We start from the raw sequence: 25,431 nt of genomic DNA on the forward strand, positions 1-25,431 counted from the left end.
ACCACATATTATACAAATGAGCCATGAATGTTGTCTGTGGCTTCGAAACTAGAAGTTTACATCCCAGGACCTCTGAATTTAGCATGGAATGACGACCCCAGCAAGACCTCCGTCTTGCAGTTTGGGAGAAACCTGGGCATATCTAGGGAAGCGTTTCTGTATCAGAACAGAGAGAGCCAGGTAATTTTATATCTAAATAACTCCATTCCCAGGGATGTCATTATTCGGTCCTTCTGTCCCTGACATGTGACAGTTCTTCAGATTCCCGCCCTGACTTCAAACACTCAGCATAATATTGCTTCTCTCCGAGGCTTTCTCAAATAGCTCTGTGACTTGCAGCCCCTTTGACTCTAAGGCATTGGTTCTCAACCAGGGGTGACTTTGTCCCCACCCCACCCCAGGGGACATTGAACAATGTCTGGAGGACTTTTTGGTTATCACAACTTGGGGGGTGCTACTGGCATCTAGTTCGTGGGGATCAGGGAAGCTGCTAAACATCCCATCAGGCACAAGACAGCCCCCATGAGAATTCTCTGGCCCCAAATGTCAATAGTACCAAGGTTGAAAGACCTGCGCTAAGCCAAGGCTGAAGCCAAACGTTTTTACATTTACTGTTTCTGTTTCCACTGTGGCAGAGCCAGCATTTGAACACGGCCAGTTTGATCCCAAGCCCACTGGGAACCAAGTGCACGGGAGTTCCACTCAGCTGTTAATACGCATGAAATGAAAGTATATGAACTAACAGGAAAATGTGCAGCGTGTGTGTGTGTGTGATATAGGATTAAGTGCATAATTGCTTCCATGCTGTGATCTCATTTCTGTAAAAATGTGCATGTGTGTATATCTTTAAAAGAGTGGAGAAGAATTTTGTGCCCCCAAATTAAGAGTGGATATATCTGCGAGGTGGAATTCAAGGGCTGTGTGTGTGTGTGTTCAATTCCGAGTCTTTCTTTCGTTATTTATTTTAACTGACAAAAATTTTATATGTTTATACTACATAACATGTTGTTTTGAAATATGTATAACTTGTGGGATGGCTAAAAGGAGGTAAGTAACATATGCCTCACCTCACATATTTATCACTTTTTCTGTGTGGTGAGAACACAAAATCTACTCTCAGTGATTTTCCTTTTTCTTTTTTTGCGGCTGGCGGGCACGGGATGACCTTGGTGTTCTAACACCCTGCTCTAAGCTGCTGAGCTAACTGGCCAGCCCCATGTCAGTGATATTTAAGAATACAACCCGTTGTTATTAACTATAGTCACCGCGTTGTACAGTAGACAGATGTCTTGAACTGATTCGTCCTAACCGAAATCTTGTGCTCTTTGACCAACATCCCCACCCCGACTCCCCAGCCTCTGGTGACCACCATTCTACTCTCCACTTCCATGAGTTCCACTTTGTTAGATTCCACAGATGAGTGAGATCGTGCAGAATTTGTCTTTCTGTACCTGGCTTATTTCACTTCACATAACGTCTTCACGTTTATCCGCGTTGTTGCAAATGACAGGATTCGCTTCTGTCTTTCAGGCTGACTAGTAGCCCATCGTGCGTGTACACCACGTTTTCCTGGTCCGTTCCTCTGCTGATGGACGCTTCTGTTGTTTCCATATCTTGACTATTGTGAACAATGTTGCAGTGAACATGGGAGTGCAGGTGTCTCTTTGACGTAACGGTTTGAAGAGTTTTAGAAAACTGCATTATCATGGGACCCTGACCACATTCCAGCTGTAGAACGTGCCTGTCCCCCCAAATGTCTCCTAGTGCCCCCTCGAGCTCACTGCTCCCTCCACTCCCAGCGCCAGGCCATCACTGCTCTGTTTCTATCTGTGTTGTGCTGCCTTTTCTAGAAGATTCTTAGAAAGAGGATCATGACTCTGGAGTCTTCTCGTGGGTTTTCTACAGAGACAATCATGTTGCCTTTGAGAAATTATCGTTTTGCTTCTTCCTTTTCGTCCTTCCACCTTCAATTTCTTTTCATTCTCTTTGTGTCTGTTTAGTGGTTACCATTAAATTTTTGACATATTTATTCACTTAAAATCTAAAGACGATGAATGGCCCACAATAAGCAAGGGCATTAAAAAGCTTTGGCCCTGATTATCCCTCTCCTACTTTACACGTTATATGTGAACGTGGAACACAGACACTTACAAATTATAATCAGTGCTGGTTTAGATTTACGCACCTGCCTATCAGTTTCTTTGCTCATCGTTGCTTCTGGATCCAACCTCATTCCCGATTCAATTATTTTCTTTTCCAAGTGTCTCTTTTCTGTATGTTCTTGATGTGAAACTGCCTTCATTTTGTCCTTATTCTTCAGTGATCGGTTAGTAGATATAGAAATAACTGGTCTATTATTACTTTCTTTCAGCACTTTGGAGATTCCATTTTTCATTGACATTGACATTGCCACATGTCCCCTCTGAGAGGAAGCAAAATCACCTCCAGTTGGCCACCGAGTTAAAGGCGGCCACTGACCCAGGCACATAAATGCTGTGCTGTATTGAGCTTGTTCAGTTTTAGTTGATAAGTTTTTCTCACAATCCTCTCAACATACCATAGCATCCATTAGTCTGGGTCATTGACTACATTTAGCCCAGTGGGTCTCAATGGGGGGTAATTTTGGAAAAGGCCACGTGGAAATGTCTGAACCTTTCTGGTTGTCGCCACTGAGAGGAGAGGGGATGCTACTGTCATCCAGTTGGTAGAGGCCACTGATGCTGCAAACATCCTCCAGTGCCCCGTACAGCCTCCCTACCCCCAGAAGAACTCAGCCCAAGACGTCCATAGCGCTGAGTTTAAGAAACCACGCTCCAACCTAACCAAATATAAGGTCTTAAAGATCTCTAAGCCCTAAACATGACTATAATATTCTCCTGTGTGTACATGTGAGCTTATTCTAAACTTTCATTCATCTTGGAGTTGGTTGTGTTTCTTGATGCGTACCTGAATTATACCAGTACTTTCCCTGCCTCTGAATTTTGACAGTGTGTGTATAGAAGATATTCGCCTCCAGATTTCAGCAAGTAAAAAGCTTCAAAGAAAGGAATAGATTTGCAGATTGGAGCAGAAGAGGAGAATACGAGAATAAGCTTTAGACACGCCCTGAGACACCAAATGAATATGTTTTATTTCAAATGAGTAGATGATGAAAATAATATTATGTGTAGGTACCAAATTTCTTCAAAAAAGCTATTGGCAGCCTTTCCAAAATGTAAAAGACCTCCATTCAGATCTCTGATTTTGAACATTTGGACATAACCATGTGTCTCTCTTGATTCAGACATTTTGTTAAACATGCCTCACACAAACAAGCTGGCACTTAGGACTGAGAGGGTGGCAGTTATGATTCCTAGTGGAAACACATAGGTGCAGCGTTTCTTTTTCAGCATTTCTTTTCCTACCAGAAAGTTACGTGGAAAGTCAAGGGTGGTTTGGCCAGAAAAGTCCATGGCAAAATTCCAGGTCACTGAACTAACCGTAAAAACAGAGCTAACGAAAAGAAAGAAGGCAGAGATGTTGTAAGAGGACTGGATAAAATATTGGTACGGGTCCGGGGTGCGGCTGAACCAAAAGGCTGTGGAGCTGAACAGCAGGACTGTTGACTTAATCATACTAGCCAACAATATCAGGGTCCGCCCATACTCAATTTCACTTGAAATGGTCCAGTACAAGTTGAGAGTGCTGTGCATTTGCACACCAGTTACTGAACCAGACATGTTAAGTATTTGAAAATAGAAAGCATCCCAAAGTCCAATGAACACAACGGGAACAACCTTGCTGTTGAATTCCCATATGCGCCAGGATCTGCTTTTTGCTAGGATTATACCGAAAACCCATGACACAAAGCTGAAAAGGAGGCCAATCAGTTTGTAGTGCAGCTGCTTCATCTCAGAGACTGAAGAGGATGTAGAGTCATCATGAAGTCAAGCCAGGAACACCCAGGAGGGAAAAAAAATAGATTGCATCAGCCACGGTTTAGAGTGCTAATATTTGTGTCATCCTTCTTGTCTGAAAGTGTATTTAAGTATTCTAACACGTATTGGCCTTCAAATGGTGTTCTAAATATTTTAGATAACAATAAAACAATCCATGACCATGGTGGCAATATCAATTTGTAAGACAGTTTTTGGAGTACAATATTATAACATCTTTCAAAATTTGAAATGTTCATATTTCTTATTCAGCAGTTCCAATTCCAGTTTGCAAAAACAAATGTAAACAGATATTAGTTGCAGCACCATTTGCAATAGGGAAAAATTGGAAGTAACAAATGTCTATGAGTAGAGGAAAGCCTAAATAACCGATGGGACATGCAAGAGTACAGTGGAATATTACACGGCTATCGCCAAGAATGAGTTAATCTATATGAACTGTCTGAAGAAACCTTTGTATTATATCAACAAAGAAAAACAATAACACATAAGGTATGACCATTTGTGACAAAAGAAAACACATCTGATTTTTTTGATCTATACAAATAGATATGGATGTGCTTTTTTTTAGAAGTTTAGAAGATGCATACAAAATGTGTAATTCTAGGGAGATCATTTGGGTAGTGTGACAACTTTCATTCTTATTTGCATATTTCTCTATAATTTGTATGTTTTTAATGAAAGGCATACATAGTTTTATAATTAAAAATGGAATGAACATGACCTTGGAGATCTACATGTTAAGCACAACAAACCACGCCTGTTTACATTTCTTACCCATCACTTGCTCACAATTTCACTTTTAGATATTGGCTTCTTTGGGGTGCAACTTTTTTTTTTTTTGTGGCTGGTCACAGGCATCTGAACCCTTGACCATTATCAACACTAGGCTCTAAACAACTGAGCCGGCTGGCCAGCCTGCAACTTTAGAATATCCTGATGTATTTTACATAAAGCAAATATCTTCTATGAAGCAAAATTTACATTGTGAACAAACTTATTTGGATCTCTAGTCTATTGGAATTGTTGGCAGAAAGTGGCAAGGACAATCAGCAGATTATAACCCTGGAGCTTCCCCATGTTGCTCTGCAGAAAGGAGTGGGGTGAGATCTGCTCAGTCACCAGGTGTGTGGAGTATGTAGGCAGCTGCCCATGCGGAAGACTTCAGGGGCCTCCAAACTGTATCTCCTTGCTGGGAAGCCTGATATTTCTAACACCGTATTCCACTGTCCCCCAGTCTACTTTCTAATTGCATGAAGGAGGCAGTTTTACATCTCAGGAAGTCACGCTAGCACAGTGGGTTTGGGCTTGACTGCAGGGTGACTAACTCACTATCTAGGAGGACTTCCTTGCCAGTGGAAGTCTGCGGGAGTGGCCACAGGATCAGTGAGCTTTGACGGAGGGTATCAGGATGGGGATGTGGTGGTCTGCAGCAAAATGTGCCAGCTCAGGGACGCTATGGCTCTGTCCATGTGGAAAGCAGTGGGGTGGGTGTGGATATGTTTTTCCTGAAGACCAAATTTGAGAGACTCATATACCTTATTTACAATGTTTACCCTTGAGCCTTGTACAAGAATTCACACATTCAGAAGATTAGTAAATAGTCTTCGTAGCAGTAGGAAATTTTGAACCGGGAGGAAAAATGTCACCAAAGAAAGAAATGAGCCCTCTGTAATGAAAGAGGGACTGTTAGGGAGAGTTCGGGCTCTGAACACTGGCCAACAAATCCCTGGCTCTCACAAGATGTTGCTTCCATGCTTGCCCTGTGCTTTGTATAGATCAGGCCCCATTCTAAACACTTTCTGAGTTCTAGTACCTTCAGTTCTCGTGACAGCTCAATGATGCATGTACAATTGTGATCCCCATTTTATAGACGAGGGAGCTGAGCCCAGATGAACATGGCAAAGCTAGACTCCCAAGTCCTCACTGGCAGACACAGTGCTTTCTGGCCCTCTCCATAGTGGATGGCATTTATTCACATCAAAAGAGTATCACAAAATAGAGAAATCACATGTCAATTGTAATAAGAGCCATCTGTGGCCTTCTCTGTGTCTTGTAAAAAGATAAGTGACCCTCAAATGATAGCAGCATATGAGAAAGTGCAAATGCACACTTGCCTCCTTGTCTCCTCTATCCATTTGACTGAAGACCTTTTAAAAACTAGTACATTTATTTAAAATAATCATCACTATAATGAATATATATGCACATATATAAATGTTAGTGAGGATGCGGAGGTTGCTGTGCACTGCTGGTGGGAATGTGAGATGGTGCAGCTGCTGTGGTGAACGGTCCATCAATTCCTCAAAGGCTGAAACCTAGAGGCAGCACATGACCCAGCAACCGCACTGCTGGTGCACAGCACAGAGAACTGCAGTCGGCCCCGAGCGGCTTTGTGCACCCCCGTGCTCACTGCACTATTCACAATAGCCAAAATGTGGGACCAACCAAATGCCCATCGATGTATTACTGGCCAACCAAAAGCGGTCGATACATACATGTGATGGAGTGTTCCTTGGCCTTACAAGGAAGGAGATTCTGACCACGCTACAACGAGGATGAACCTTGAGGACATTATGCTGAGTGAAATGAGCCAGGCACAAAAGGACAAATACTGTCTGATTGCACCCATATGAGGTACCCATGGGAGTCAGATGTATGGAGCCAGTAAGTTGAATGGTTGTTGCCAGGGACTGCAGGAGGCAGGAATTGGGGACAGAGTTTCAGCTGGGGAAGATGAAAAAGTTCTGGAGGTGATGGAGGTGATGGTTGCACAGCCACTAAATGTACTTAATGTCACTGATGTGTACACCTAAACATGGGTAAGATGGTAAGTTCTGTGTTATGTATGTTTTCCACAATAGAAAGTATCACACAAAAGCAGATACTATATAAAGAGAGAAGATGCATTCAAGTTTAGAGGAATGACACCCTGTGGTTGGCGATACTATCACTGTGTTTCTCAGACACGAATCAACCATAGACTTTCCCACACTCACACTCAGTCGCATGACTGCTGTCATGTAAAGTGAGCAGTGATGATGGAGATGACACTACCCAGAGCTGTGAGTTATCATTTACATTCCTAGTGACACTCAGGCGGCCTCAGTTAAAAACGCCAAGAGCACAGAGTCTAGAAGATCATGCTGGAAATGTGATGATGGTCATTTAAAGCAAAATCCAGGTGGCCTGGGCTCACCTCTTTTTGTGGGACGATCCAGTGAAGACCATGAACTTCTTCTCAGAGACGGTGAGAGGATTAATCTTAAGTGACTCCCGGGAAGTCTCAAGGATCTCCTTAACTGGGACAAAATGATAAACTGTGATGGTCTTTCCCACCAAATAAGAAAAGTGAGGAGGTGGGCTTCTCAGAAGTACAAATGGCAGTAACTCTCCAGTTGTCACGGAAGCAAATGCAAACATTCTCATGTCGCCATGACCACCAGGGCTGGTGTGGGCATGTTACAATGGGGACACATAAAAAGTGCAGAGTCGTCTGATATCCCCTTGAATTTGAGAAGTCTTTCTAGAACAGAATAATTATTTTTATTATTGTTGTTATTATTATTATTTTTAGGTCCTGGATCAAAAGGTCATTGCAATTTGTGAGTCATAAGTTGGAAAACCATAGGAAGACCCACAGTGGATTGAAAGATGTTCTGTGACAGGAGCCGGAGGGCTTTGCTAGAGAAGTCAGGGTCACCTGGCACGCACCTTCCTTAGGTTTTCTTAAACAAGGAACCAGGGTTAGATATTGACGGTCTGAAACTCATAATGCACTCATGTGATTTTGTTTCCTTTTGCTTGCAATGATAGATCCCATTCTTCCCCCTCTGTATTTAACTTTCAATATTGTGGCCATCTGATGATGCTTAACGGTGTAGATGTATACAGTTTTAATTTAATACGTACTGTGGCCAAAATTCCAGAAACTCACATACTAAGCACGGAGTCAAAGTAAACTGGAATAAAAGTGGGCAGAGAGGAGAGAAAAGGGCAGATGGGAGATAACAAAGAGAGAGAAACCTGCAGTTTGTGTTTTTATTTTTATATTTTATTCCTTTTTCTTTTAGATTATACTTAGGGTAAAATTTACAAAGAATAAAATATACAAATCTGCAGTGCACAGGTCGATGAATTTTCACATGGGCATACACCCCTGTAACCTCCTCTCAGATCAAGATACGGGGTATTTCTGTCTCCTAAAAACTTCCCTCCTGCTTCTTGCCAGTCCATAGCCACCACTTCCTGCTCTCACCCAGATCTAACCACTATCCTGACTCCTCTTCTCACCAATTACTTCTGCATGTTTTTGAACATCATATAAATGGAAGCACGTGGATTGTATCTTTGGTGTCTGGTTTCTTTCACTCAACATAACGGTTTTGAATTGCATCTGTACTGTTGAGTGTAGCATCACCCGGCTCACGGGTACCGTCGCACAGCATTCTGTGCTCTGCACGGCCCAATCTGTGCGTTCGTCCTTCTGTTGAAAAACACTGGGATGTCTCTGGTTTGGTGCTATGGCAGGGAGGAATTTTTTGGTATTTTAAAAATAAGCCATATGCTTTCTTCTTAATCCGGTGTTTACAATCAAAGGTTGGAAGATTGTGCTTCGCAGAAATAGATTTCTGAATGGACTGCGGCAAAGTGGGAGTCTAGCTGGGCTTTTGACATTTCATGGAGAAACCACACACAACATTGCCGCTTCCCCTGGTTTTCTCTGTTGGGGTAGCCTTCCTCTTAGAAGAGGAAACAAGAGAACTCTAGGAAAGGCAGACAGATGGAGTCTTTTAGGCTAAAATATAGTTTGCCCTACGCTTCCAGAGGAAGAACCCAAGAGGGCCACAGCCCTTAGATTAGAAGGACCACAGTCCTTAGATCAGGCTGTAGGTTAGTAGGATCTTTATCTTAGTAGGGCAACAGTCCTTAGCTGTTAGAAGGGCCAAAGCCCTTTCGTTTAGGCTGGAGCATAGTAGGACCACAGTCCTTAGATTTGGCAAGGCCAAAGCCTTGTAGTTTGAGGAATAACCTAAACTTTTAGTATTGCACATAGAAATGCTAAGCTTGGGGAAAAAAAAAAAAAAACAGAAAACTTGCACAAGACTGAAAAGTCTCTGGTGTGGATATGAAAATCGTAACAAAGCAAAAGTGCTTGCTCTAAGGCCAAGATGCCCTTGGTGCAGCTAAACCTACTTATGAAAGAGTATGTGAGTTAAAAGCTTCAAGGCTACTCTCCCAATTAGCGGTTGATTCCACATTTCACCTTCCTAGGGAACTAAGTGTTGCCATAACAATTATCTCATTGGTTCTTTTGCATGTCACATAGCTCAGTTTTATGATTCCTTTGATGGTAAATTGCTTAAACCGTTTTTAAGTTGCACCTGCTTTAATGAAAATTATGTAGCCAGTTTGTTTATGTTCTCTCTGTGACTGATTAACCACCTGTGTGCTTTTCTGTAAATTTCTTGGCTAGAAAACAAAAAGCGAGAGAAAACCTAGTTTGGTTTATTTATTTATTTTTTTCCAAGGAATGCTTCTGTCTTGAAGAAGTCATCTCCTGGAATTAACCCATTCTGGGCCTCTCATTTGCTCAGGAAAAATGGGCTTTGAGTAATACTTTGGGTCTCCGTCTCCGTCACCCTGGGTACAGGTGACGCTGGTAATGTCGCCGAGAACCGATAAGGCCTCTGCATGTGAAGACCAGGACTTTCATTTTAGCTCCACCTCTGACTGGTGACAAGTCACTTAGAATCTCTACATTTTATTCCTTCTTGTAAAGGACAGGAGACACCGGCCCTGTGTCCTGTTCCCCACCACAGGAATATGATACTTCCCAGCACACAGGCCAATCTGGTCCCTTCCCCGGGGCTGCCAACGGGCTTGGCCACGATGTGGAAGGTGGAAGCTGTTCACGAAGCACAAAGCACTCAGCTCATTGGGTATGAGGGTAACGGTCACCTCCTGATGTTTCCTCAAAGTCTGGTGTGGGACTGAGAATGAGATTGTGGGGGAGGAAGGGGTCGCCAGCTCCGAGATGGGCCCACCCCTCACTGGCTCCGTTCACCTGTCGCCTTCAGGCCTGTACAGCAAGGCAAATAATAACTAAAGCCAAAATGTTTCATTATTTTAATTATTATGTTAGTTATACTAAGTCTCCATTTACAACATTAGAGCTAGCGCTCAGACCCTTCAAACCCATTGTACAGACTGGGTCACCAGACCCCTCACACGCAGGTCCATGCTAGTTAATTGGGAAAGATTCCATATACCACGAGCTGTTGGCAGATGACATGAGCTCAGTCCTCAGCTTCCTCAGCAGCAGCAGGTTACTGGAATGGTAGCTGACAGGTCTGGCGGTGGCGGTGGTCTTGCAGAGGGTCCCGGGAGCACTAGCAGCAGCAGCCTCCAACAGCAGCAGTGGCCTCCCCATGGCACCCGCCCCAGGGCATCCCGGAGCTAGGAAGCGGCCTGGATCAGAGCCACTCATCCTTTATACTTAAGTCCATCACCCAGGACACCTGGGTGCACAAGCACAGTTACACTAGACAATAACCAAGAACACTGAGCACACGTGCCTATTTATATCAAACGCTCAGCAAGATTCTGAACAACTGAGGGGCCCTGACCATTTTCCTATATTTTCCCAACAAGCCCGAATGCCATACAGCACCCTCGCAGCTCCCAGATACCTTAGAAGGCTCTCTAGTGGGGAGAAAGAATGAAAGAAATGCCACCAGCCCTTCCAGCACCGTTTGGTGTGTGTTGTGCCGACAGGAAATACACAGGACACACTCTCTTTGCTTTTTCTTGTAAATAATGGAGAAAAGAATCTTTAGTTCAGAAGGTCTTGAGACTTCGTTTTTCCTTTCTTCCTTTTACCCTGCTCTCCCAAAGCAAAGCAAGCCACGGTGTCTTGCTCTCTGTTGAGACCGAAGGCAGAAGAGGAGGGTCAAGGGACCACTTCCCCCACCTTGAGAGAAGTCAACTTCCCCCTATGACCACCAGGTGGCAGACGGGGAGCTGGTTCAAGCGAGAGCTGCTCAGAGTAGCCGTTCCTCATAAACCTGTCTTCAAGTTTCTGTTTTCCAAGTAGGATGTGATTTTGATTCACTTAAATTACACGAATCATTTGTCAAAGCTCCTTAATGTATGGTTAGCGTTAATTAGACCTACTGTAGGGAAAGATTTTGTTGGGGAAACGTGAGGTTTACCTAGGAACCATTTTAGAAGCCATTCTTGTAGTTACATGGAGAACACATGAGAATCTCTCCAAGACCAGCCCTGAAGGCCTGAGTGGGATTCAGACTCACCGTCCAGCTCCTTTCAAAGGGGAAGGAAGCCAAGAATTCTAACTAAATGCAAAAGGGTGTGATTCCCTTCTAGTTCCCAATGCTTGAGAGCTGAGGATATTGTACAAATTATAGTCACCAGGAGAAGCACATTTACTAAAGAATGCTATCAAAATTTTACAAAATCTCTTAGCCATAAAAAAGGAAGAACTTCTGCCATTTGCAGCAATATGGATGAGCTTGGAGAATATTAAGTTAAGTGAAATAAGACAGACACAGAAAGAGAAATGCCGCACGTCCTCTCTCATAAGTGGAAGAAAGAAAGAAAAAGAAAGAAAGACCACAATAATACATTGAATTTTCAGGAGAGAACAGACCTAGGGTTACTAGAGGTGGGAAAGGGGGAGGGGGAGGGAGTAAGACATAAATTGGGTAAGGGACACGAAGAATAATTATGAAGTGTAATGATAAGCATGCAAACAATATTGATTCAATCTCCAAATATTGTATCAGATTGTGGGGGAGGAAGGGGTCGCCAACACCGAGCTGGTCCCGCCCCTCACTGGCACCTTTCAGCTCTCGTCTCCAACCCCAATGCCATACACCACCCTTCCGGCTCCCAGATACCCTAGAAGGCTCTCTAGTGGGGAGAAAGAATGAAAGAAATGCCACCAGCCTTTCCAGCACCCTTTGGTGTGTGTTGCACCGAAAGGAAATACACAGGACACACTCTCTTTGCTTTTTCCTTATATAATGTAGTAAGTTGATAGTCAACTCTGTACTCCAGAAATATGTATAATCAATTATGTTTCAATTAAAAAATGAATTTACAAATACTCTACAAAATCTCCATCAGAAAGGGGGAATTCCTTGCGCACAAATCAGAACACAAAGCCCAGAGGCAAAGGATTTGTTTGACGTTATATGAGCAAACCCACCCCGCTGGGTTCCTAGGCAGTGTTTGTGGAGCATGCATTCGTAGCTGATAGACTGACATTTCACAGGGGGAACCAATTTTAAAATGCTCTCCAAGACTTAAATAAATATTCTTTGAGAAGACGAACATTCCAGGTTGGCCTTTTGATCTCCCTTCTGTGGACTCAATAGGACCCTTCGGTGTGTGTAAATCTGAGATAAAAGTATGTCTAATGTTTAACCTATGAAACCCTTACTTTTTCAGCCATTTATTTATTCTTGATTGAGGCCTTTTATACACCTGAAAAGCTGTGGGCAATCAAGCCGCACAAGTAGAAGGTATATGTTATGTCCCCATAGCTTTTGGTTGAATGTTTGGTGGCATTTCTCATATGAAATACATTGATGTTCACTGAAGGACTTAATCGGCAAGAGAATGAGCTGAAGTCGTCTGTCCCCCCAGGGCTGGCCTTAAGCATGATTTTGCAGTGGAATCAGATAAGGACAATTGGGGGCTTAGAAGTTACCCTCAGAGCTAGTTAGGCCGCCCATTAAGTTTGGGATAAAAAAACTCTCCACAGCCCACAAAAGGCACACCTGTTGAGTGGGGTCCTGGGAGCAGTGACCTAAATTTGTATAAACAAGACCTATACTCCTAGTAGAAGTTAAAAAACAAAACAAAACAAAACCATTGTAACCATTCCATTGATAATCACCAGAAGAGAGGAAGTATTTAACCCCTCCTCCCCACAGCTATAAATGCAGAATGGAAAAACTAACACTCTGCATGTGTTGAAAGTCTAAGAATACATTAGATTTGCCACACTCCCCAGCAATCCTACTCCAAGATATTTACCCAAGAGAAATGAAAACCTGTAGTCATGCATAAACCCAAATGCAAATGTATCGAGTCGCTTTATGGATAATTGCCCTGTACTGGAAACAACCCAATGCAAAGAAAACTACCTTAAGCTTTCCTTCAACTGCAAAAGTACACTTGAACAAAGGGAAAGACATCCCATGTTCTTGAATAGGAAGACTCAATATTATAAATATGTAAATGATCCCTAAGTTAATGTATAAACTTGGCATTATCCTCATGAAAATACTGAGAGTTTTGTGTTTTTTCCAGTCTGGAGTAAGGCAAGTTGATTATAAAGTTCATATGGAAAATTAGTAGAAACAAGTAAGTCCTCAGGGTGGGGAAGGAATAAGATCCCAAATAACATACATTCTATTTTAAAATAAGTCTCTGTGATGCTTTTAGGTGTTCACTAGATTAAGAAATACCTAGAGAACTGGTAAAGCGTTCTTTCTGGATGTGTCTGTCAAGATGTTTCCAGAGGAGATTGGCCTGTGAGTTGGTGAATTGAGCGGGGAAGATCCACCCTCAATGTGGGTGGGCATGGTCCAATCATGTGGGGACCCAGATAGAACAAGAAGGCAGAGGAAAGGTGAATTCTTTCTTTCTCCTGGAGTTGGGACATCCTCCTTCTCCTGCCCTTGGACATCAGAACTCTAGGTTCTTCAGCTTTTGGACTCCAGAACATATACCAGCAGCCCACTGGGTTCTCAGAGCTTTGGCCTTGGACTGAGATTTATACCGTCGCCTTCCCTGGTTCTGAGGCTTTTGGACTTGATTCGAGTCAGGCTACTTGGATCCCATGGTCTCCAGCTTGCAGACAGCAGGTTGTGGGACTTCTCAGTCTCTGTAGTTACATGAGCCAATTCCCCTAATGAATCCCCTGTCATGTATTGATGTCTATATATCTATCTCTATCTATGTCTATCTGTTGCTCCACCTCCCATGAATTTGTCACCCCTATTGCCCTGGGTGATAGAGCTGCCAGAGATTACTCAAGGCCCATCTTTTCTGAGCAGTGAGAAGCCCCAAAATGGAGTTAATCTCCCAGAACCCTCAAGATAGAGGCATTCCTTCCATTTGGGAAATTAACCACAAGTTGGGGTTCTCTTCCCACATTTATTCTCCAGACCAGGAAGTTACAGGAAGAGAACACAGGTGGGGTTTTTTCCAAGTACAGTTAAACAAGTTTAACAATAGAAGCTAGTAACATTCTGTAAGACAAGCAAGGTGACATTCTATAATGCAATTAAGTCGATCCACTAAAAAAAGCTTTATCTTAGCAAGCATTTTCTTCTACAGCAATTTCCCAGTATCTTTACATATCAATCAGTAACCTGTCTGTCTTTGAGCCAGCAACCTTGCTGTGTTACAAATCTTTATCTTACCATAGAGACTAGACAGCCTGGAGAAAAATTCCTGTCCTTTGCAAGGTCAATATTTGAAACTGCAAGGCTTTGGAACACCAGGCCCTGTGAGGTACATTTGCTTTATATATACTCCACATCTATCTATATATCTTATTGGTTCTATTTCCCTGGAGAACCCTGACAAATACAATCTCTACTCTGGTTTGAATGTCCCCACAAAACTCAGACTGAAGCTTGATCTCCAGTGTAACAGTGAAAAGAGGGTGTGAAATCTGACTATGATATTTAAAAGACGGTGCTTTAGGGAGGTGATTGGATTGTGAGGGCTCTATCCTTATGAATAGTTAATTTATTCATGGAGTAATGGGTTAATGGATAAGGGGTTTATAATAGGAGTGGCACTGTGAGGCTTCATAAGGAGATTAAGTGAGCATGTTTACACGCTCTTGCCCTCTTGCCATGTGATGCCTGGTGCCACCTCGGGGCTCTGCAGAGGCCCCACCAAAAAGAAGGCTCTCACCAGATACACCCCATCAGCCTTGGACGTCCCAGCCTCCAAAACTGTTAGAAATAAATTTATTTTCTTTATAAGTTACCCAGTTTCAGGTATTCTGTTATAAGTGATAGAAAATGGACTATTACAATCCCTGAAATTTAAAGCAGGGTAGGACTGGTACATGAATATACAAATGCACTAAAGGAGTCAAATAGGATGTCCAGAAATGAGCCCAATATCTGGAAATGATAACATTTCCATTCAATATGGAAATGATAACATCTCAAATCATTGGAGAAAATATGGATTTTAAAATTAAGTGGAATTGTACAAAAGGAGAATCATTTCGAAAAAATAAAATTTGACCCAATAGACTACATCAGGATAAATTGCAAATGAATACAGTAGGAATGGACCCATTGAAGAGCCAGGAAAAAAATGAACAAAGGCCTTTATAACATGTAATAGGGAGAAATACACCTAAACTGTGACTCAAATACCAAAAGCAATAAAAGGAAGATTAATAAATTTAACAATAGGTAAACATTACCAACACATTTGCATAACAAAAATACCATAAGCAAAGTACAAAACCAAATGAGAAATTAAGAAAGATATTTGGGACTGAGAGCACAAAGGGCAAATATCCATAACATATAAAGAACTTCTAAAAATCGAGAATACCAACAAGTCAGTAGAGGAAGGGGCTAGAAACATAATTAGATACTGTGGCGGGCAGCTTGTCACATGGCCCCAGAGATCCCCACCTAACATGTAGTCAATACCCTGACCCCTTCCTGCGAAGTGTGGGCCGGACCTAGTGGCTTGCTTCTATGAATAGGAAGTGGCAAAAGCCATGGGCTGTGACTTCTGTGGATCAGTTATACAAACATCATGACTTCCTTCTTCTTAGCACTCTCTCCGTTGCTGGCTGTCCCTGGCTGTCTCACTTACTTGCTCTGCCATGTTTTGAGAAGTTCTACGGACATAGGCCCATACGGTAAGGAATCGAAGGCTCTGGCCAGTAGCGTTTGAGGAACTAAGGAAATGAATCCCACCAACAGCAGTGTAAGCGAGCAGTGAAGTGGATCCTTCCCCACTGAGTTTTCAGATGAGACCACAGGCCCAGCTGGCATTTTAATTGCAGCTTTGTGAGAGTCCATGAAGCAGAGGACCCGGCTAAGCTGTGCCCAAACTCCTGATCCACAGAAGCTGCGAGGTAATAAATGTGTGTTGCTTGAGGCCATTTAGTGCTGCAGGAATCTGTTACATAGCAACAGACAACTGACAGACAATGCTGAGAAAAAAACAATAGCCACTAAACATTTGAAAGAGTACAGCCTCACTAAAAAAAAAAGGTCATTGAAATAACCGAGAGATAGCCTTTCTCACGAATCATACTGAAGAAAAATTCAGTGTTTTTCAATGTATTCTTTGACAGGGCTGTTAGGAAGCAGACATTTTCATAGCTGGCTCATGGGAGTGCAAAATGGATCCCCCCTGTATTAGTCCATTTGTGTTGTTTATAACAGAATACACGGGACTGGGTGATTTATAAAGAAACAAAATTTATTGCTTACAGTTTCTGAGGCTAGGAAGTCCAAAGTGCATCTGGTGGTGGCAACAGTGACTCAGTGGTCTCACATTCCAAGATGGTGGAAGCAGAGAGAGCAGAGAAAGAAAGACAGACTCTCCTCCTCTTTTAAAACCCTCAGAACCAGGCCCCTGACCACCATTTTTAATCCATCCACTGCTGCACAGTCCTGCAATCCAATCACCTCTTCAAGACTCCACCTTTCAATTGCCGTATTAGGATTTCCCACTCTCTTAACAGCCACAGTGGGGGCTAAGTTTCTAATACATAAAATGTGGGGGATACAATTCAAGCTTCAGTGAGTTTTGGAAGGACAAAATTCAATCCACTACACCCCCTATTAGTGGAAGATTTAGCAATGTTTTTTAAAATTACAAATGTATTGACCATTTGATACAGCAGTCCTAGGAATTTATCCCAAAGATATACTGGCAAAAATACAAAAATATATATGCACAAAGTTATAATATGTACACACACACACACACGTTTATACATACATAACTGATTGCATAAATCAGAGCACATCCACACAATAGAATGCTTTGCAGCCATAAAAACAATAAGAAAGATGTTTACATATAGACTGATCTCTAAGAATGTATTACCCAGTGAAAAAAGCAAGGTGCTAAGCTATATACACACTATGATAGCATTTTATAAGAGGTGGAATAAATGTGAACACATACCATTTTGCACATATGTGCAAAAGAAAATACTGAAAAATAAAATTAAAATGTTATCTACAGTGGGAGAGAATAGAATGGGGATAGGAACAGACGTTTATTTAGACTTTTTTCTGAATGAACCTGATTTTGTAAATTTGACTTTGAAATTATGTAAATATTTTACATATTCAACAAGAAAACTATGTAAAAAAGACAAAATAAATCCCTAAAAATAGAAAACAAGCTGAAAGGAATAAACTTAATTGCTTATCAAGCTGGTGATATAACCATACAAAGAAAAATTTTACACCAAATAACTTTATTTATTTTTTTTATTTTTATTTTTTTTTGGTTTCAAAGTTGTTTACTATTTGGTGAAACAATTTTTTTAATTGTCATAAAGTGAAATACACATTAACATACATGTTAAATATTAATTAAATCTGCATTGCTGCTATGTGAAAACATTTTATGGTCTGTAGGAAAATGTAATTCCTGAGATTATTGTTGACTTTTACCAATAGTTTTCCTCACTGTCAAAATATCCTTCCTTAAGTGACTTAGGAGTGTGGATTGGGGTTATGATGTTCAATTTTAGACCAATTTTCTAAGTCTCCTAAATGAGTAAATAGGCTCTATCTTCTAAAAAAGGTAGAAAAATAACCACGGTGTGCTGAATTTTTTTCCCCAAGGTATACCATATGGAAAAATGTAGACTAAACACAAAATAAGTTTTTTCTGAATGACTCTAAATCACCCACAAGAACATACACTTTCCAGTTAATCAGTCCTTGACATACAAGTACGGCAGTCCAGCTATTGTTTTTCATCTATTAAGATATTCTCTGCTAAGTAATTATGTATCTTGAAAGGTAAATTGCTTAAAATTACATTCAATTTGTTTCTCTAAACCAACACATTCTGACATTCACAAAGCAAACACATGGTATGCTGAAACTGAGCTATCACTTGCTATACATACTATTCTGCCATTTGTAAGGGATGCAACCACAACATAAGTCACAAAGAAGCAAGTCTGGCTTTTTATAAATCTGGTAGTGTTTACACTTAAAGATAAACCTCTAAGCCTGAATGTATAAGGATCAGCAAAACTTTATTTATATCCTAATTCATATTATTTTAGGATAATTTTCAAAACAATCTTATAAGTTCCTAATTGAAATATAAAACAGAATAAAAGTTGTGAGCAATCTTTCTTTCTTGGGTTCATTAAGGCTTTGGAATCATTTATATTGGTGTTGTATACATTTTGATTCTCTTTCACATTTTGACGTACTTGCTCTTGAAAGTGCTAGAACAAATTGAAAGAAAACCATTCTGAAACCACTTGAAAGTATAATCCTACCACAGAGTTTTAAAAGCTTACACAACCTTTTATTTTGTCTGGATCTACACGGCTGCATGATTATAAAATGCATATCTTTTGCTTTGTGATGATTTTCTAATATGCATGAAACATTGAAAAATGGGTATTCACACCAAAGACACCCTATACCAGGCATTTCAGACTGAAACCAAAAATATTTTTAACAACAAATAATGGCCTATTTCACAAATCTGAAATCAATAATTAGTTTTCCTGACCTACAGTTGAAAACAAAATTATCTTTTAACTAAATAAGATCGGCTTTAAAATCCCTTTGGAGATGTTTTTATTTATTAAATGCCTTCATTAACAGCACCATCTTCCATTTCCTGTCACTCCAATTCAATTTCTCCTGCATACAAGGTAATGAGCAGAATGGCTGTGAACCCAGTTAGCATTCCAGCGTTCTGAATCATGAAGAAGGTGAAATCGGTTTTTCTTCCAGTTACCTTTTCTCTCAACATATCATTCATCTCTGGAAACACATCTGCCAGAGAAATATAGAGAAACATGCCTCCAGCAAGTGCAAATATAATATTTGGAGCAAAACTGTTGCCCACCAAAATGCCAAAAGCTAGCCCAATATAGCAGGAACACGCAGAAAGGAAGTTGAATAGCAAGGCTTGTTGAGTGCTCATCCCTGCATTCAGTAGGATCACAAAATCTCCTAACTCATGAGGAAACTCCTCACACAGGATTGCTACAGAAGTACTGAGTTCCTGAAGAAGAGACAAGGTGCAGGAAGCCCCAATTGCTAGGCCATCGATGAAATTGTGGAGGGCATGGCTGACAGTTATCATCCAGGCAATTGTCCCTATTTCTGACAGTTTGGGCCCCTTCAAACAGGTACATGAACTTGAGTCCCTTTTTCCATCCTGTAGAGATACTACAGTGACATTATCAAAATGGATGTGTCCATTAGGCTCTGTGACAGCAGGATTGGCATAGCATGTCACACCATTGATGGCAGGTAATGCTTTAGGTTGATGAGTTTTTTCTTGAGAACCAAAGTCACCATTTCCAAAGTGGGTATGATCATTCTGACCATATGTCTTTAATAACATCTTAAGCATTCTTTCAAAAAAGAAAAATATGTAAAATCCACCAAACACAGCAACTGCCTTCTCAATATAGTTGTCGACTTTGGGATCAAATCCAAATGCCTCTGGAATAAGTTGGAAAATTGCATTTGAAAAAAGAGTCCCAATAGCCAGCCCCACAAAATAGGTCAAAATCTTTGGGAAATAAGATTTGTTTATCAACGGAGTCAAAATCAGTCCAAGTAGAGATGCCAGATTAATAATTGTCACTGACAGGAATCCATATCCCCAAACTTCTGAAAGACTTGGTTTTGTTTGGGGTTTGGACTGATCCTCACAAGGGTGAAAGTTCAATTGCTGTAAGATTGCTGGACAGATCACAGAGAAGTTTGAGCTGGTTATTTGGGTAGCATTTGAAAAGCCATGAAGGGAAAAGATCTCTTCAGCAGATAAGCACTGGTTGAAGTGCAGTTGGCCGAGTTCCGGGGCGCCCTCTCGGGGGCGGCTCCCAGCTGCTCCAGCAGGCGCCGGAGCTGCGCCGCGGACAGGCTCCGATTCGCACCGAACACACCCAGCACATCCTCGCTGAAGGCGAGCTCCGGCACCTCCGCCGCGCCTCCGAGGCTGGCGGCCGCCAGCAGCAGCAGCCCAGCCACCGCCTGGCCCAGGGCCATCCTGGCCGGGGCTGCCCCTCGAGGGCCCACGACTGGCTGGCGCGCACAGGGACGCGCGCGGGCGCACCCCACCAAATAACTTTAGAATGCAGTGTTTTGACTATCGAAGCCTAGTACAATCAATTTTAGGGACAAATAGAGCTTCAAAGAAACCTTAACCTTTATCTATTATGCTTACTAATGATATTGGTAATATTTTAAAAATTTTTCTATGTTACAGAATAAAGCAAATAAGTAATTATGTCAGTATTGTTGGGTTTTGAATCTGTGAGAAAGAAATGCAGAATATAATTGCAGCTAAACAACAGTTCTGTAAGTTAAGGACGAATTGAATCTCATAATGATTTTCTTCATCTCAGAAATTCATATATCCTAGTCTTATCCACTAAAGAGATCGAGATATGGCGACAACTCAGGAGGAAAGTCACCACTGGGGCCCAGCTTGTGGTTTCTAAATCCCATCCCCATGTCGAGGGCTCAGTGAAGGAACAGCAGGTTGGATTCAAGGTCTTCTGCCAGACATGTACAAGATACGCCCGGGAAATCTTGTTGAGGGACAGAATAGAAAGCCTCAAAGACTAATAGGGACTGTTAATGGGTCTGGGGGTTCTTCCTGGGATGATGAAAATGTCCTGCAATTAGGCAGTGGTGATGGTTGTACTATTCTGTGAATATACTAAAAAGCACCGAATTGTACACATTCAAAGATGAATTTTATGGTATGTGCACTGTACTTCAACCAAGCCTTAGAAAAATTATTTCAATAGAGTATTTTTAAGAGCAAAACAAAAAAGATGAACGGGAAGCCCCGTACTGGCAGCGTGCAGACCACAGGTGTCACGTCTATGAGATGCTTACATGATCTCACTGCATTTAGAATTTCCTGCACTCCTGAGATAGTGCTTCTGCAGCAACATCCTTCCCTTTCAAATATTAACTTGCATTTTAGTCATGTTTTTTGAAAGAAAGGAAAATGACTTTGATTTTATGAGAATTACAATTTTTTCTTCAACTTTAAATATGGGAACCAACACTCATGGCTGTTTAAGAAAATGGTCGTTAGCACAATATACCTGTGCTCATTAATATTCTAGGCATGTTTTTAACCAGGAAAAGTTAATTTGTTTAAAAAATAACCTGAAGATTATGAGATGGGAGAGTTTCTAGCCCATACATGAAAAAAAAAAAAAAAACTTTCGGAATTGTCACTTACTTTTAAAATGAAGTCCATGAATAGGTTCCAAGAGGGTTATGAACTTGTGCATAATTTTGTGTGCATGGGCATTATTCTAGGGAGAATTTCCATAAGGTTAAGAACCTCTGCTATACAAGGTAATTAGATAAGAGCAAATAAATATGTTTTAATTTCAACATTTCTCTCCATAACACTTGATGAATGTAGTTATTAATTGTACTGTTATGTCTTTCTCTGTACCATTTTTTTCTATAGGAAAATCATTTTCATAGAACAAATTTCGTTGAGAAAATGAGGAGTTACATGAGGCAAATAGAATGTTATGATTGTCTTGAATATAGATTTTTTTTTTTTTGCTCTTAGAAAATATCAATGGAGACAAGTCAATGGACATATGTGTCCCCATGGCTTCACTGCCAAAGATGCTACAACTTGATCATAAAAAGGAGTAACGAATGCAACTGAGTGAAACATTTTGAACAGATCGAAACCCACAAGTTACTGTTAAAAACATTTATGAGACAATTAGGGAAATTTGAACATTGCGTATTTGAGTACATTAAGAAATTACTGTTAACCTTTTTGATGTGATACTGGCAATGTGGTTTTGTCAAAGAAAGAAGGGGTCCTTATCTTTTAGAAATATATAATGGAGAATTTATGGATAAAATAATATATTGCCAGTGATTTACTACAAAATAATCCAATTCTGTGGTCAGAGCAGGTAGTAAGGGTAGGGATAAAACATGACTAATCATATATTAATAAGTAATGAAGCTGAGAAAATAAAGACTACTTTTGAATGTATTTGAAAATGTCCATGATAAAAACACAGAAACAATCTCATGAGTTCAGACTCAAGAGTTATTGATACTCCAAAAAGAGAAAGAAAAAACTGAAATAGAAAAAAACAAAAAACAAATACATTGGGCAACACCAAAGGTAACTAGGACATTCTCCCTGTCTACTTGAAAAAGCAACACTTAGAGGGAAAAAATAAAGTATTTACCCTGACTTTTTGTAGGCACTAAATTTTATTTGTTTAATTTATTTTTTAAATAGTGCAGTTAAGTTTCACTCCATCTTTTCATCCCCTATTCAGCAAAAATTTATTCTTGGTGGCTGGCTGGTACATTAATCCAAAGCCCTGACTTTGGTGTTACCAGCACCACGCTCTAACCAGTGAGCTAACCGGCCAGCCCTGAATTTTGGACGAAGCAAATGGCCACAGCTAATGAGGGAAAACTCTTTACAAAAGCATCCCAGCTAATAAATCCGGCAAGAATGTTCATGTTAGAATGTCACCGCTTGCGATCCTTACTGTGATCCAAACAAGGACAGTCAATAGATGAAACCATTAGGGACAGGGGAAGGTGTGATGAAAAAATTTACAAGAGGGGTCAGACTTCCCCTCCTGGATTCACCACTGATCAGTCTTCGGATCACGAAAAGGAACAAGGATCACGTGCCACCTGCTATGATGCATTCAGTATGCAGTGCATGGCACCGCCTATGACATGGTCTTCCTCAGAGAGGTCACCAGGGATCTAATTGAGCCTCTAGTGGTAACAAGTTAAGTGACAGGACAATTGACCCTCTTTCTTCAGCAAATCCAAATCATTAAAAAACAAAACAAAACATAACAGGCTGTGGGGGGAGTGCCGTGTGTGTGTGTGTGTGTGTGTGTGTGTGTGTGTGTGTGTGTGTGTGTGTGTGTGTGATAGATTAAGACTTACGAGGCAGAAGGAGTGGCTTGTCACAAATAAAACTACAGAATTATTTTTGAGGTATTTAAAAATTCAGAGTACTTGATGATAACAAGGAATAATTGTTAGATTTTAGGTTTAATTCGTTTGCAAGAAAATGTCCATTTTTAGAGAGTGATATTGAAGAACATGGAGATGAAGGAACATGATGTCTGGGGTTTACTTTAAAATACTTGGAGAAAAGAAACAGATTTAAAAGGGGGAGGCAAGTGGAGAGGAAGCTAAAATCTCTAATAATTGTTGGTAATTGTTGAGTCTGGTAATGTGTGTGTGACGTTCCTTAGACTCTTCTCTCTACTTTCACACATTTTGGAAAACTTCATATGATATGGAGATGTTATTACCATGGCATAGGATAGAAGGTTCATTATTGTTTCTGGCAGCAGCTTATGAGGGAGATGTGAGAGCTTAATGTACTCAAAAACTCTTACTTCCATACAGCAGGTTTATAGTATTGACTATCTACTTTAGCCAACAATTAAATCGAGATCCTATAAGACCAACTGACATGTGAGCAAGACATGATTTTTGTTTGCTTGTTTTTTAATGAAAGCTCCCAATTCAACCACCTCATCTTATGCACAAGATAACAAAAAGAAACGGTTGGCCAGGTTTTGTCACAAACTACATTTGCCTTGTCTTGAGTCCTTGGAATTACTTGGTAGAGCATCTTGGTAAGACTTCTCATAAACTCCTGGGAATCTGGGATTTGCAAAGCCAATGCAACCTGGAAATGCATATTTCTCGAACCTTGGGATGTACTGGGTTGTCCAGGGAAAATTTGTAAGAGAGGAAAAGCAAGCCACTTAAAAACATCAGGAAGGCAGCTATCGTTGCCACTATAATGGCACTCCCAATTTCCTGAGTATCTGGCTTGAAGGGCCAATGGTAAGCTGGTGGGAAGGCAATACCCTTGGGGTTCAGGATGGAGTAGTAATTCCAGAGCACAGCAATTAAGATACAGACACCAGCAGTTATGTTCAGAATTCCTGAAGCAATGAATGGCCTGCGGGTGGCATTATTCTGAAGAATCCCCATGTACACATTCCTAAGTGCAAAGATGTTGAAAGCTCTCCCCAAGAGCCCTAGAATGGCAGCAGCCATCAGGAGGTGTTGAGCGGCACGGATAGCAGGAGGAAGGAAGGTGTCACGGTAGGTGTATTGGTGGCAAACTTTGGCTTTGCTGAAGTTATAGTGGTAAACGCAGACTCTCCAGATTCCCACACTGGCAAGGCAAGAGGTGGCATGGGAGCAGTCATCTGTGTGCCACATTTGCCACTCCACAAAGCCCATGGAAGACATGCAGAGGATCCATCCTATGCTGGAAAGTGCAAAACCTGCTACTTGGCGATTGGCACTATTGATGGTCATGGCAGCAATGTTCCCTGCGGAAATGAAAAGAAATACAGGGAGTTATGAGGGTAGGCTGCTCGGGCCGGGGACAGTCCCCATGACTGAGAAGTACCAGGAGGGAAGTGCATATGAGCGTCTGAGAAAGGAGACATTTGACCCTCTTGCTCTCCTGGTGGGGGCAGAGGCTGAGCAAACCCTGTGAAGGGCCATTTGGCAACGTTTGTCAAAAGCCTGAAAATGCACAATCCTTCAAACAGGCAATTCCACTTCTGGGCATTGGTCCCAAGGTGTAATTAAGGTTTGCCAAAAATCCTTAGTCACAAAGATGTTCATCACAGTTCGTTATATTGAAAAATGAGAAACAACTTTGAGTTCAACTGTAGAGCTTGGTTAAATAATTTACGCTGTACCCAGGCAATGGAGCTACCTACCAACATGAAAAATAGAAATGGAGTCATATGAGCTGTAATATTTCATGCTTTTCTCTTAGCATAGTGTTTTGAAGGTTCATACATGTTGTAGCATGTATGAGAAGTTTGTCCCTTTGCATTGCTGAGTAGTATTCTACTATATGGAGTTACACAGTTTCTTTATTCATTCATCAGTTTTTGAACATGTGGATTGATTCTATGTCCAGGCTACTATGAAAAATGAGGCTGTAAACGTGTGCATACAAAATTTTGCATGGACATAGGTTCTCATTTCTTTCGTTTAGTTACCTGGGAATAGAATTGGTGGATCATATGGTAATCGTATACTTAACTTTATTTATTTATCTATTTATATTGAATCATAATTGATTATACATATTTTGGGGGTTCAGTGTTGACATATGTTGATCAAATGAATATACTAGTATGGGTATTGTTACAAATTGTACTTAT

The 25,431-nt window shown here is 41.1% G+C and overlaps 1 protein-coding gene and 1 pseudogene across 1 annotated transcript in view; both read right to left on the reverse strand.

The window, feature by feature from the left end:
- Positions 1-25,431, reverse strand: part of LOC134367146 (G-protein coupled receptor 143-like) — a 389,602-nt gene that overhangs the window by 64,087 nt on the left and 300,084 nt on the right. The gene's annotated exons all lie outside the window — the stretch shown is intronic.
- LOC134367384 (metal cation symporter ZIP8-like) lies at positions 18,569-20,233 on the reverse strand (annotated as a pseudogene).

This window comes from Cynocephalus volans, chromosome X (assembly GCF_027409185.1).
Source record: "Cynocephalus volans isolate mCynVol1 chromosome X, mCynVol1.pri, whole genome shotgun sequence".
In the NCBI taxonomy this organism is placed as follows: domain Eukaryota; kingdom Metazoa; phylum Chordata; class Mammalia; order Dermoptera; family Cynocephalidae; genus Cynocephalus; species Cynocephalus volans.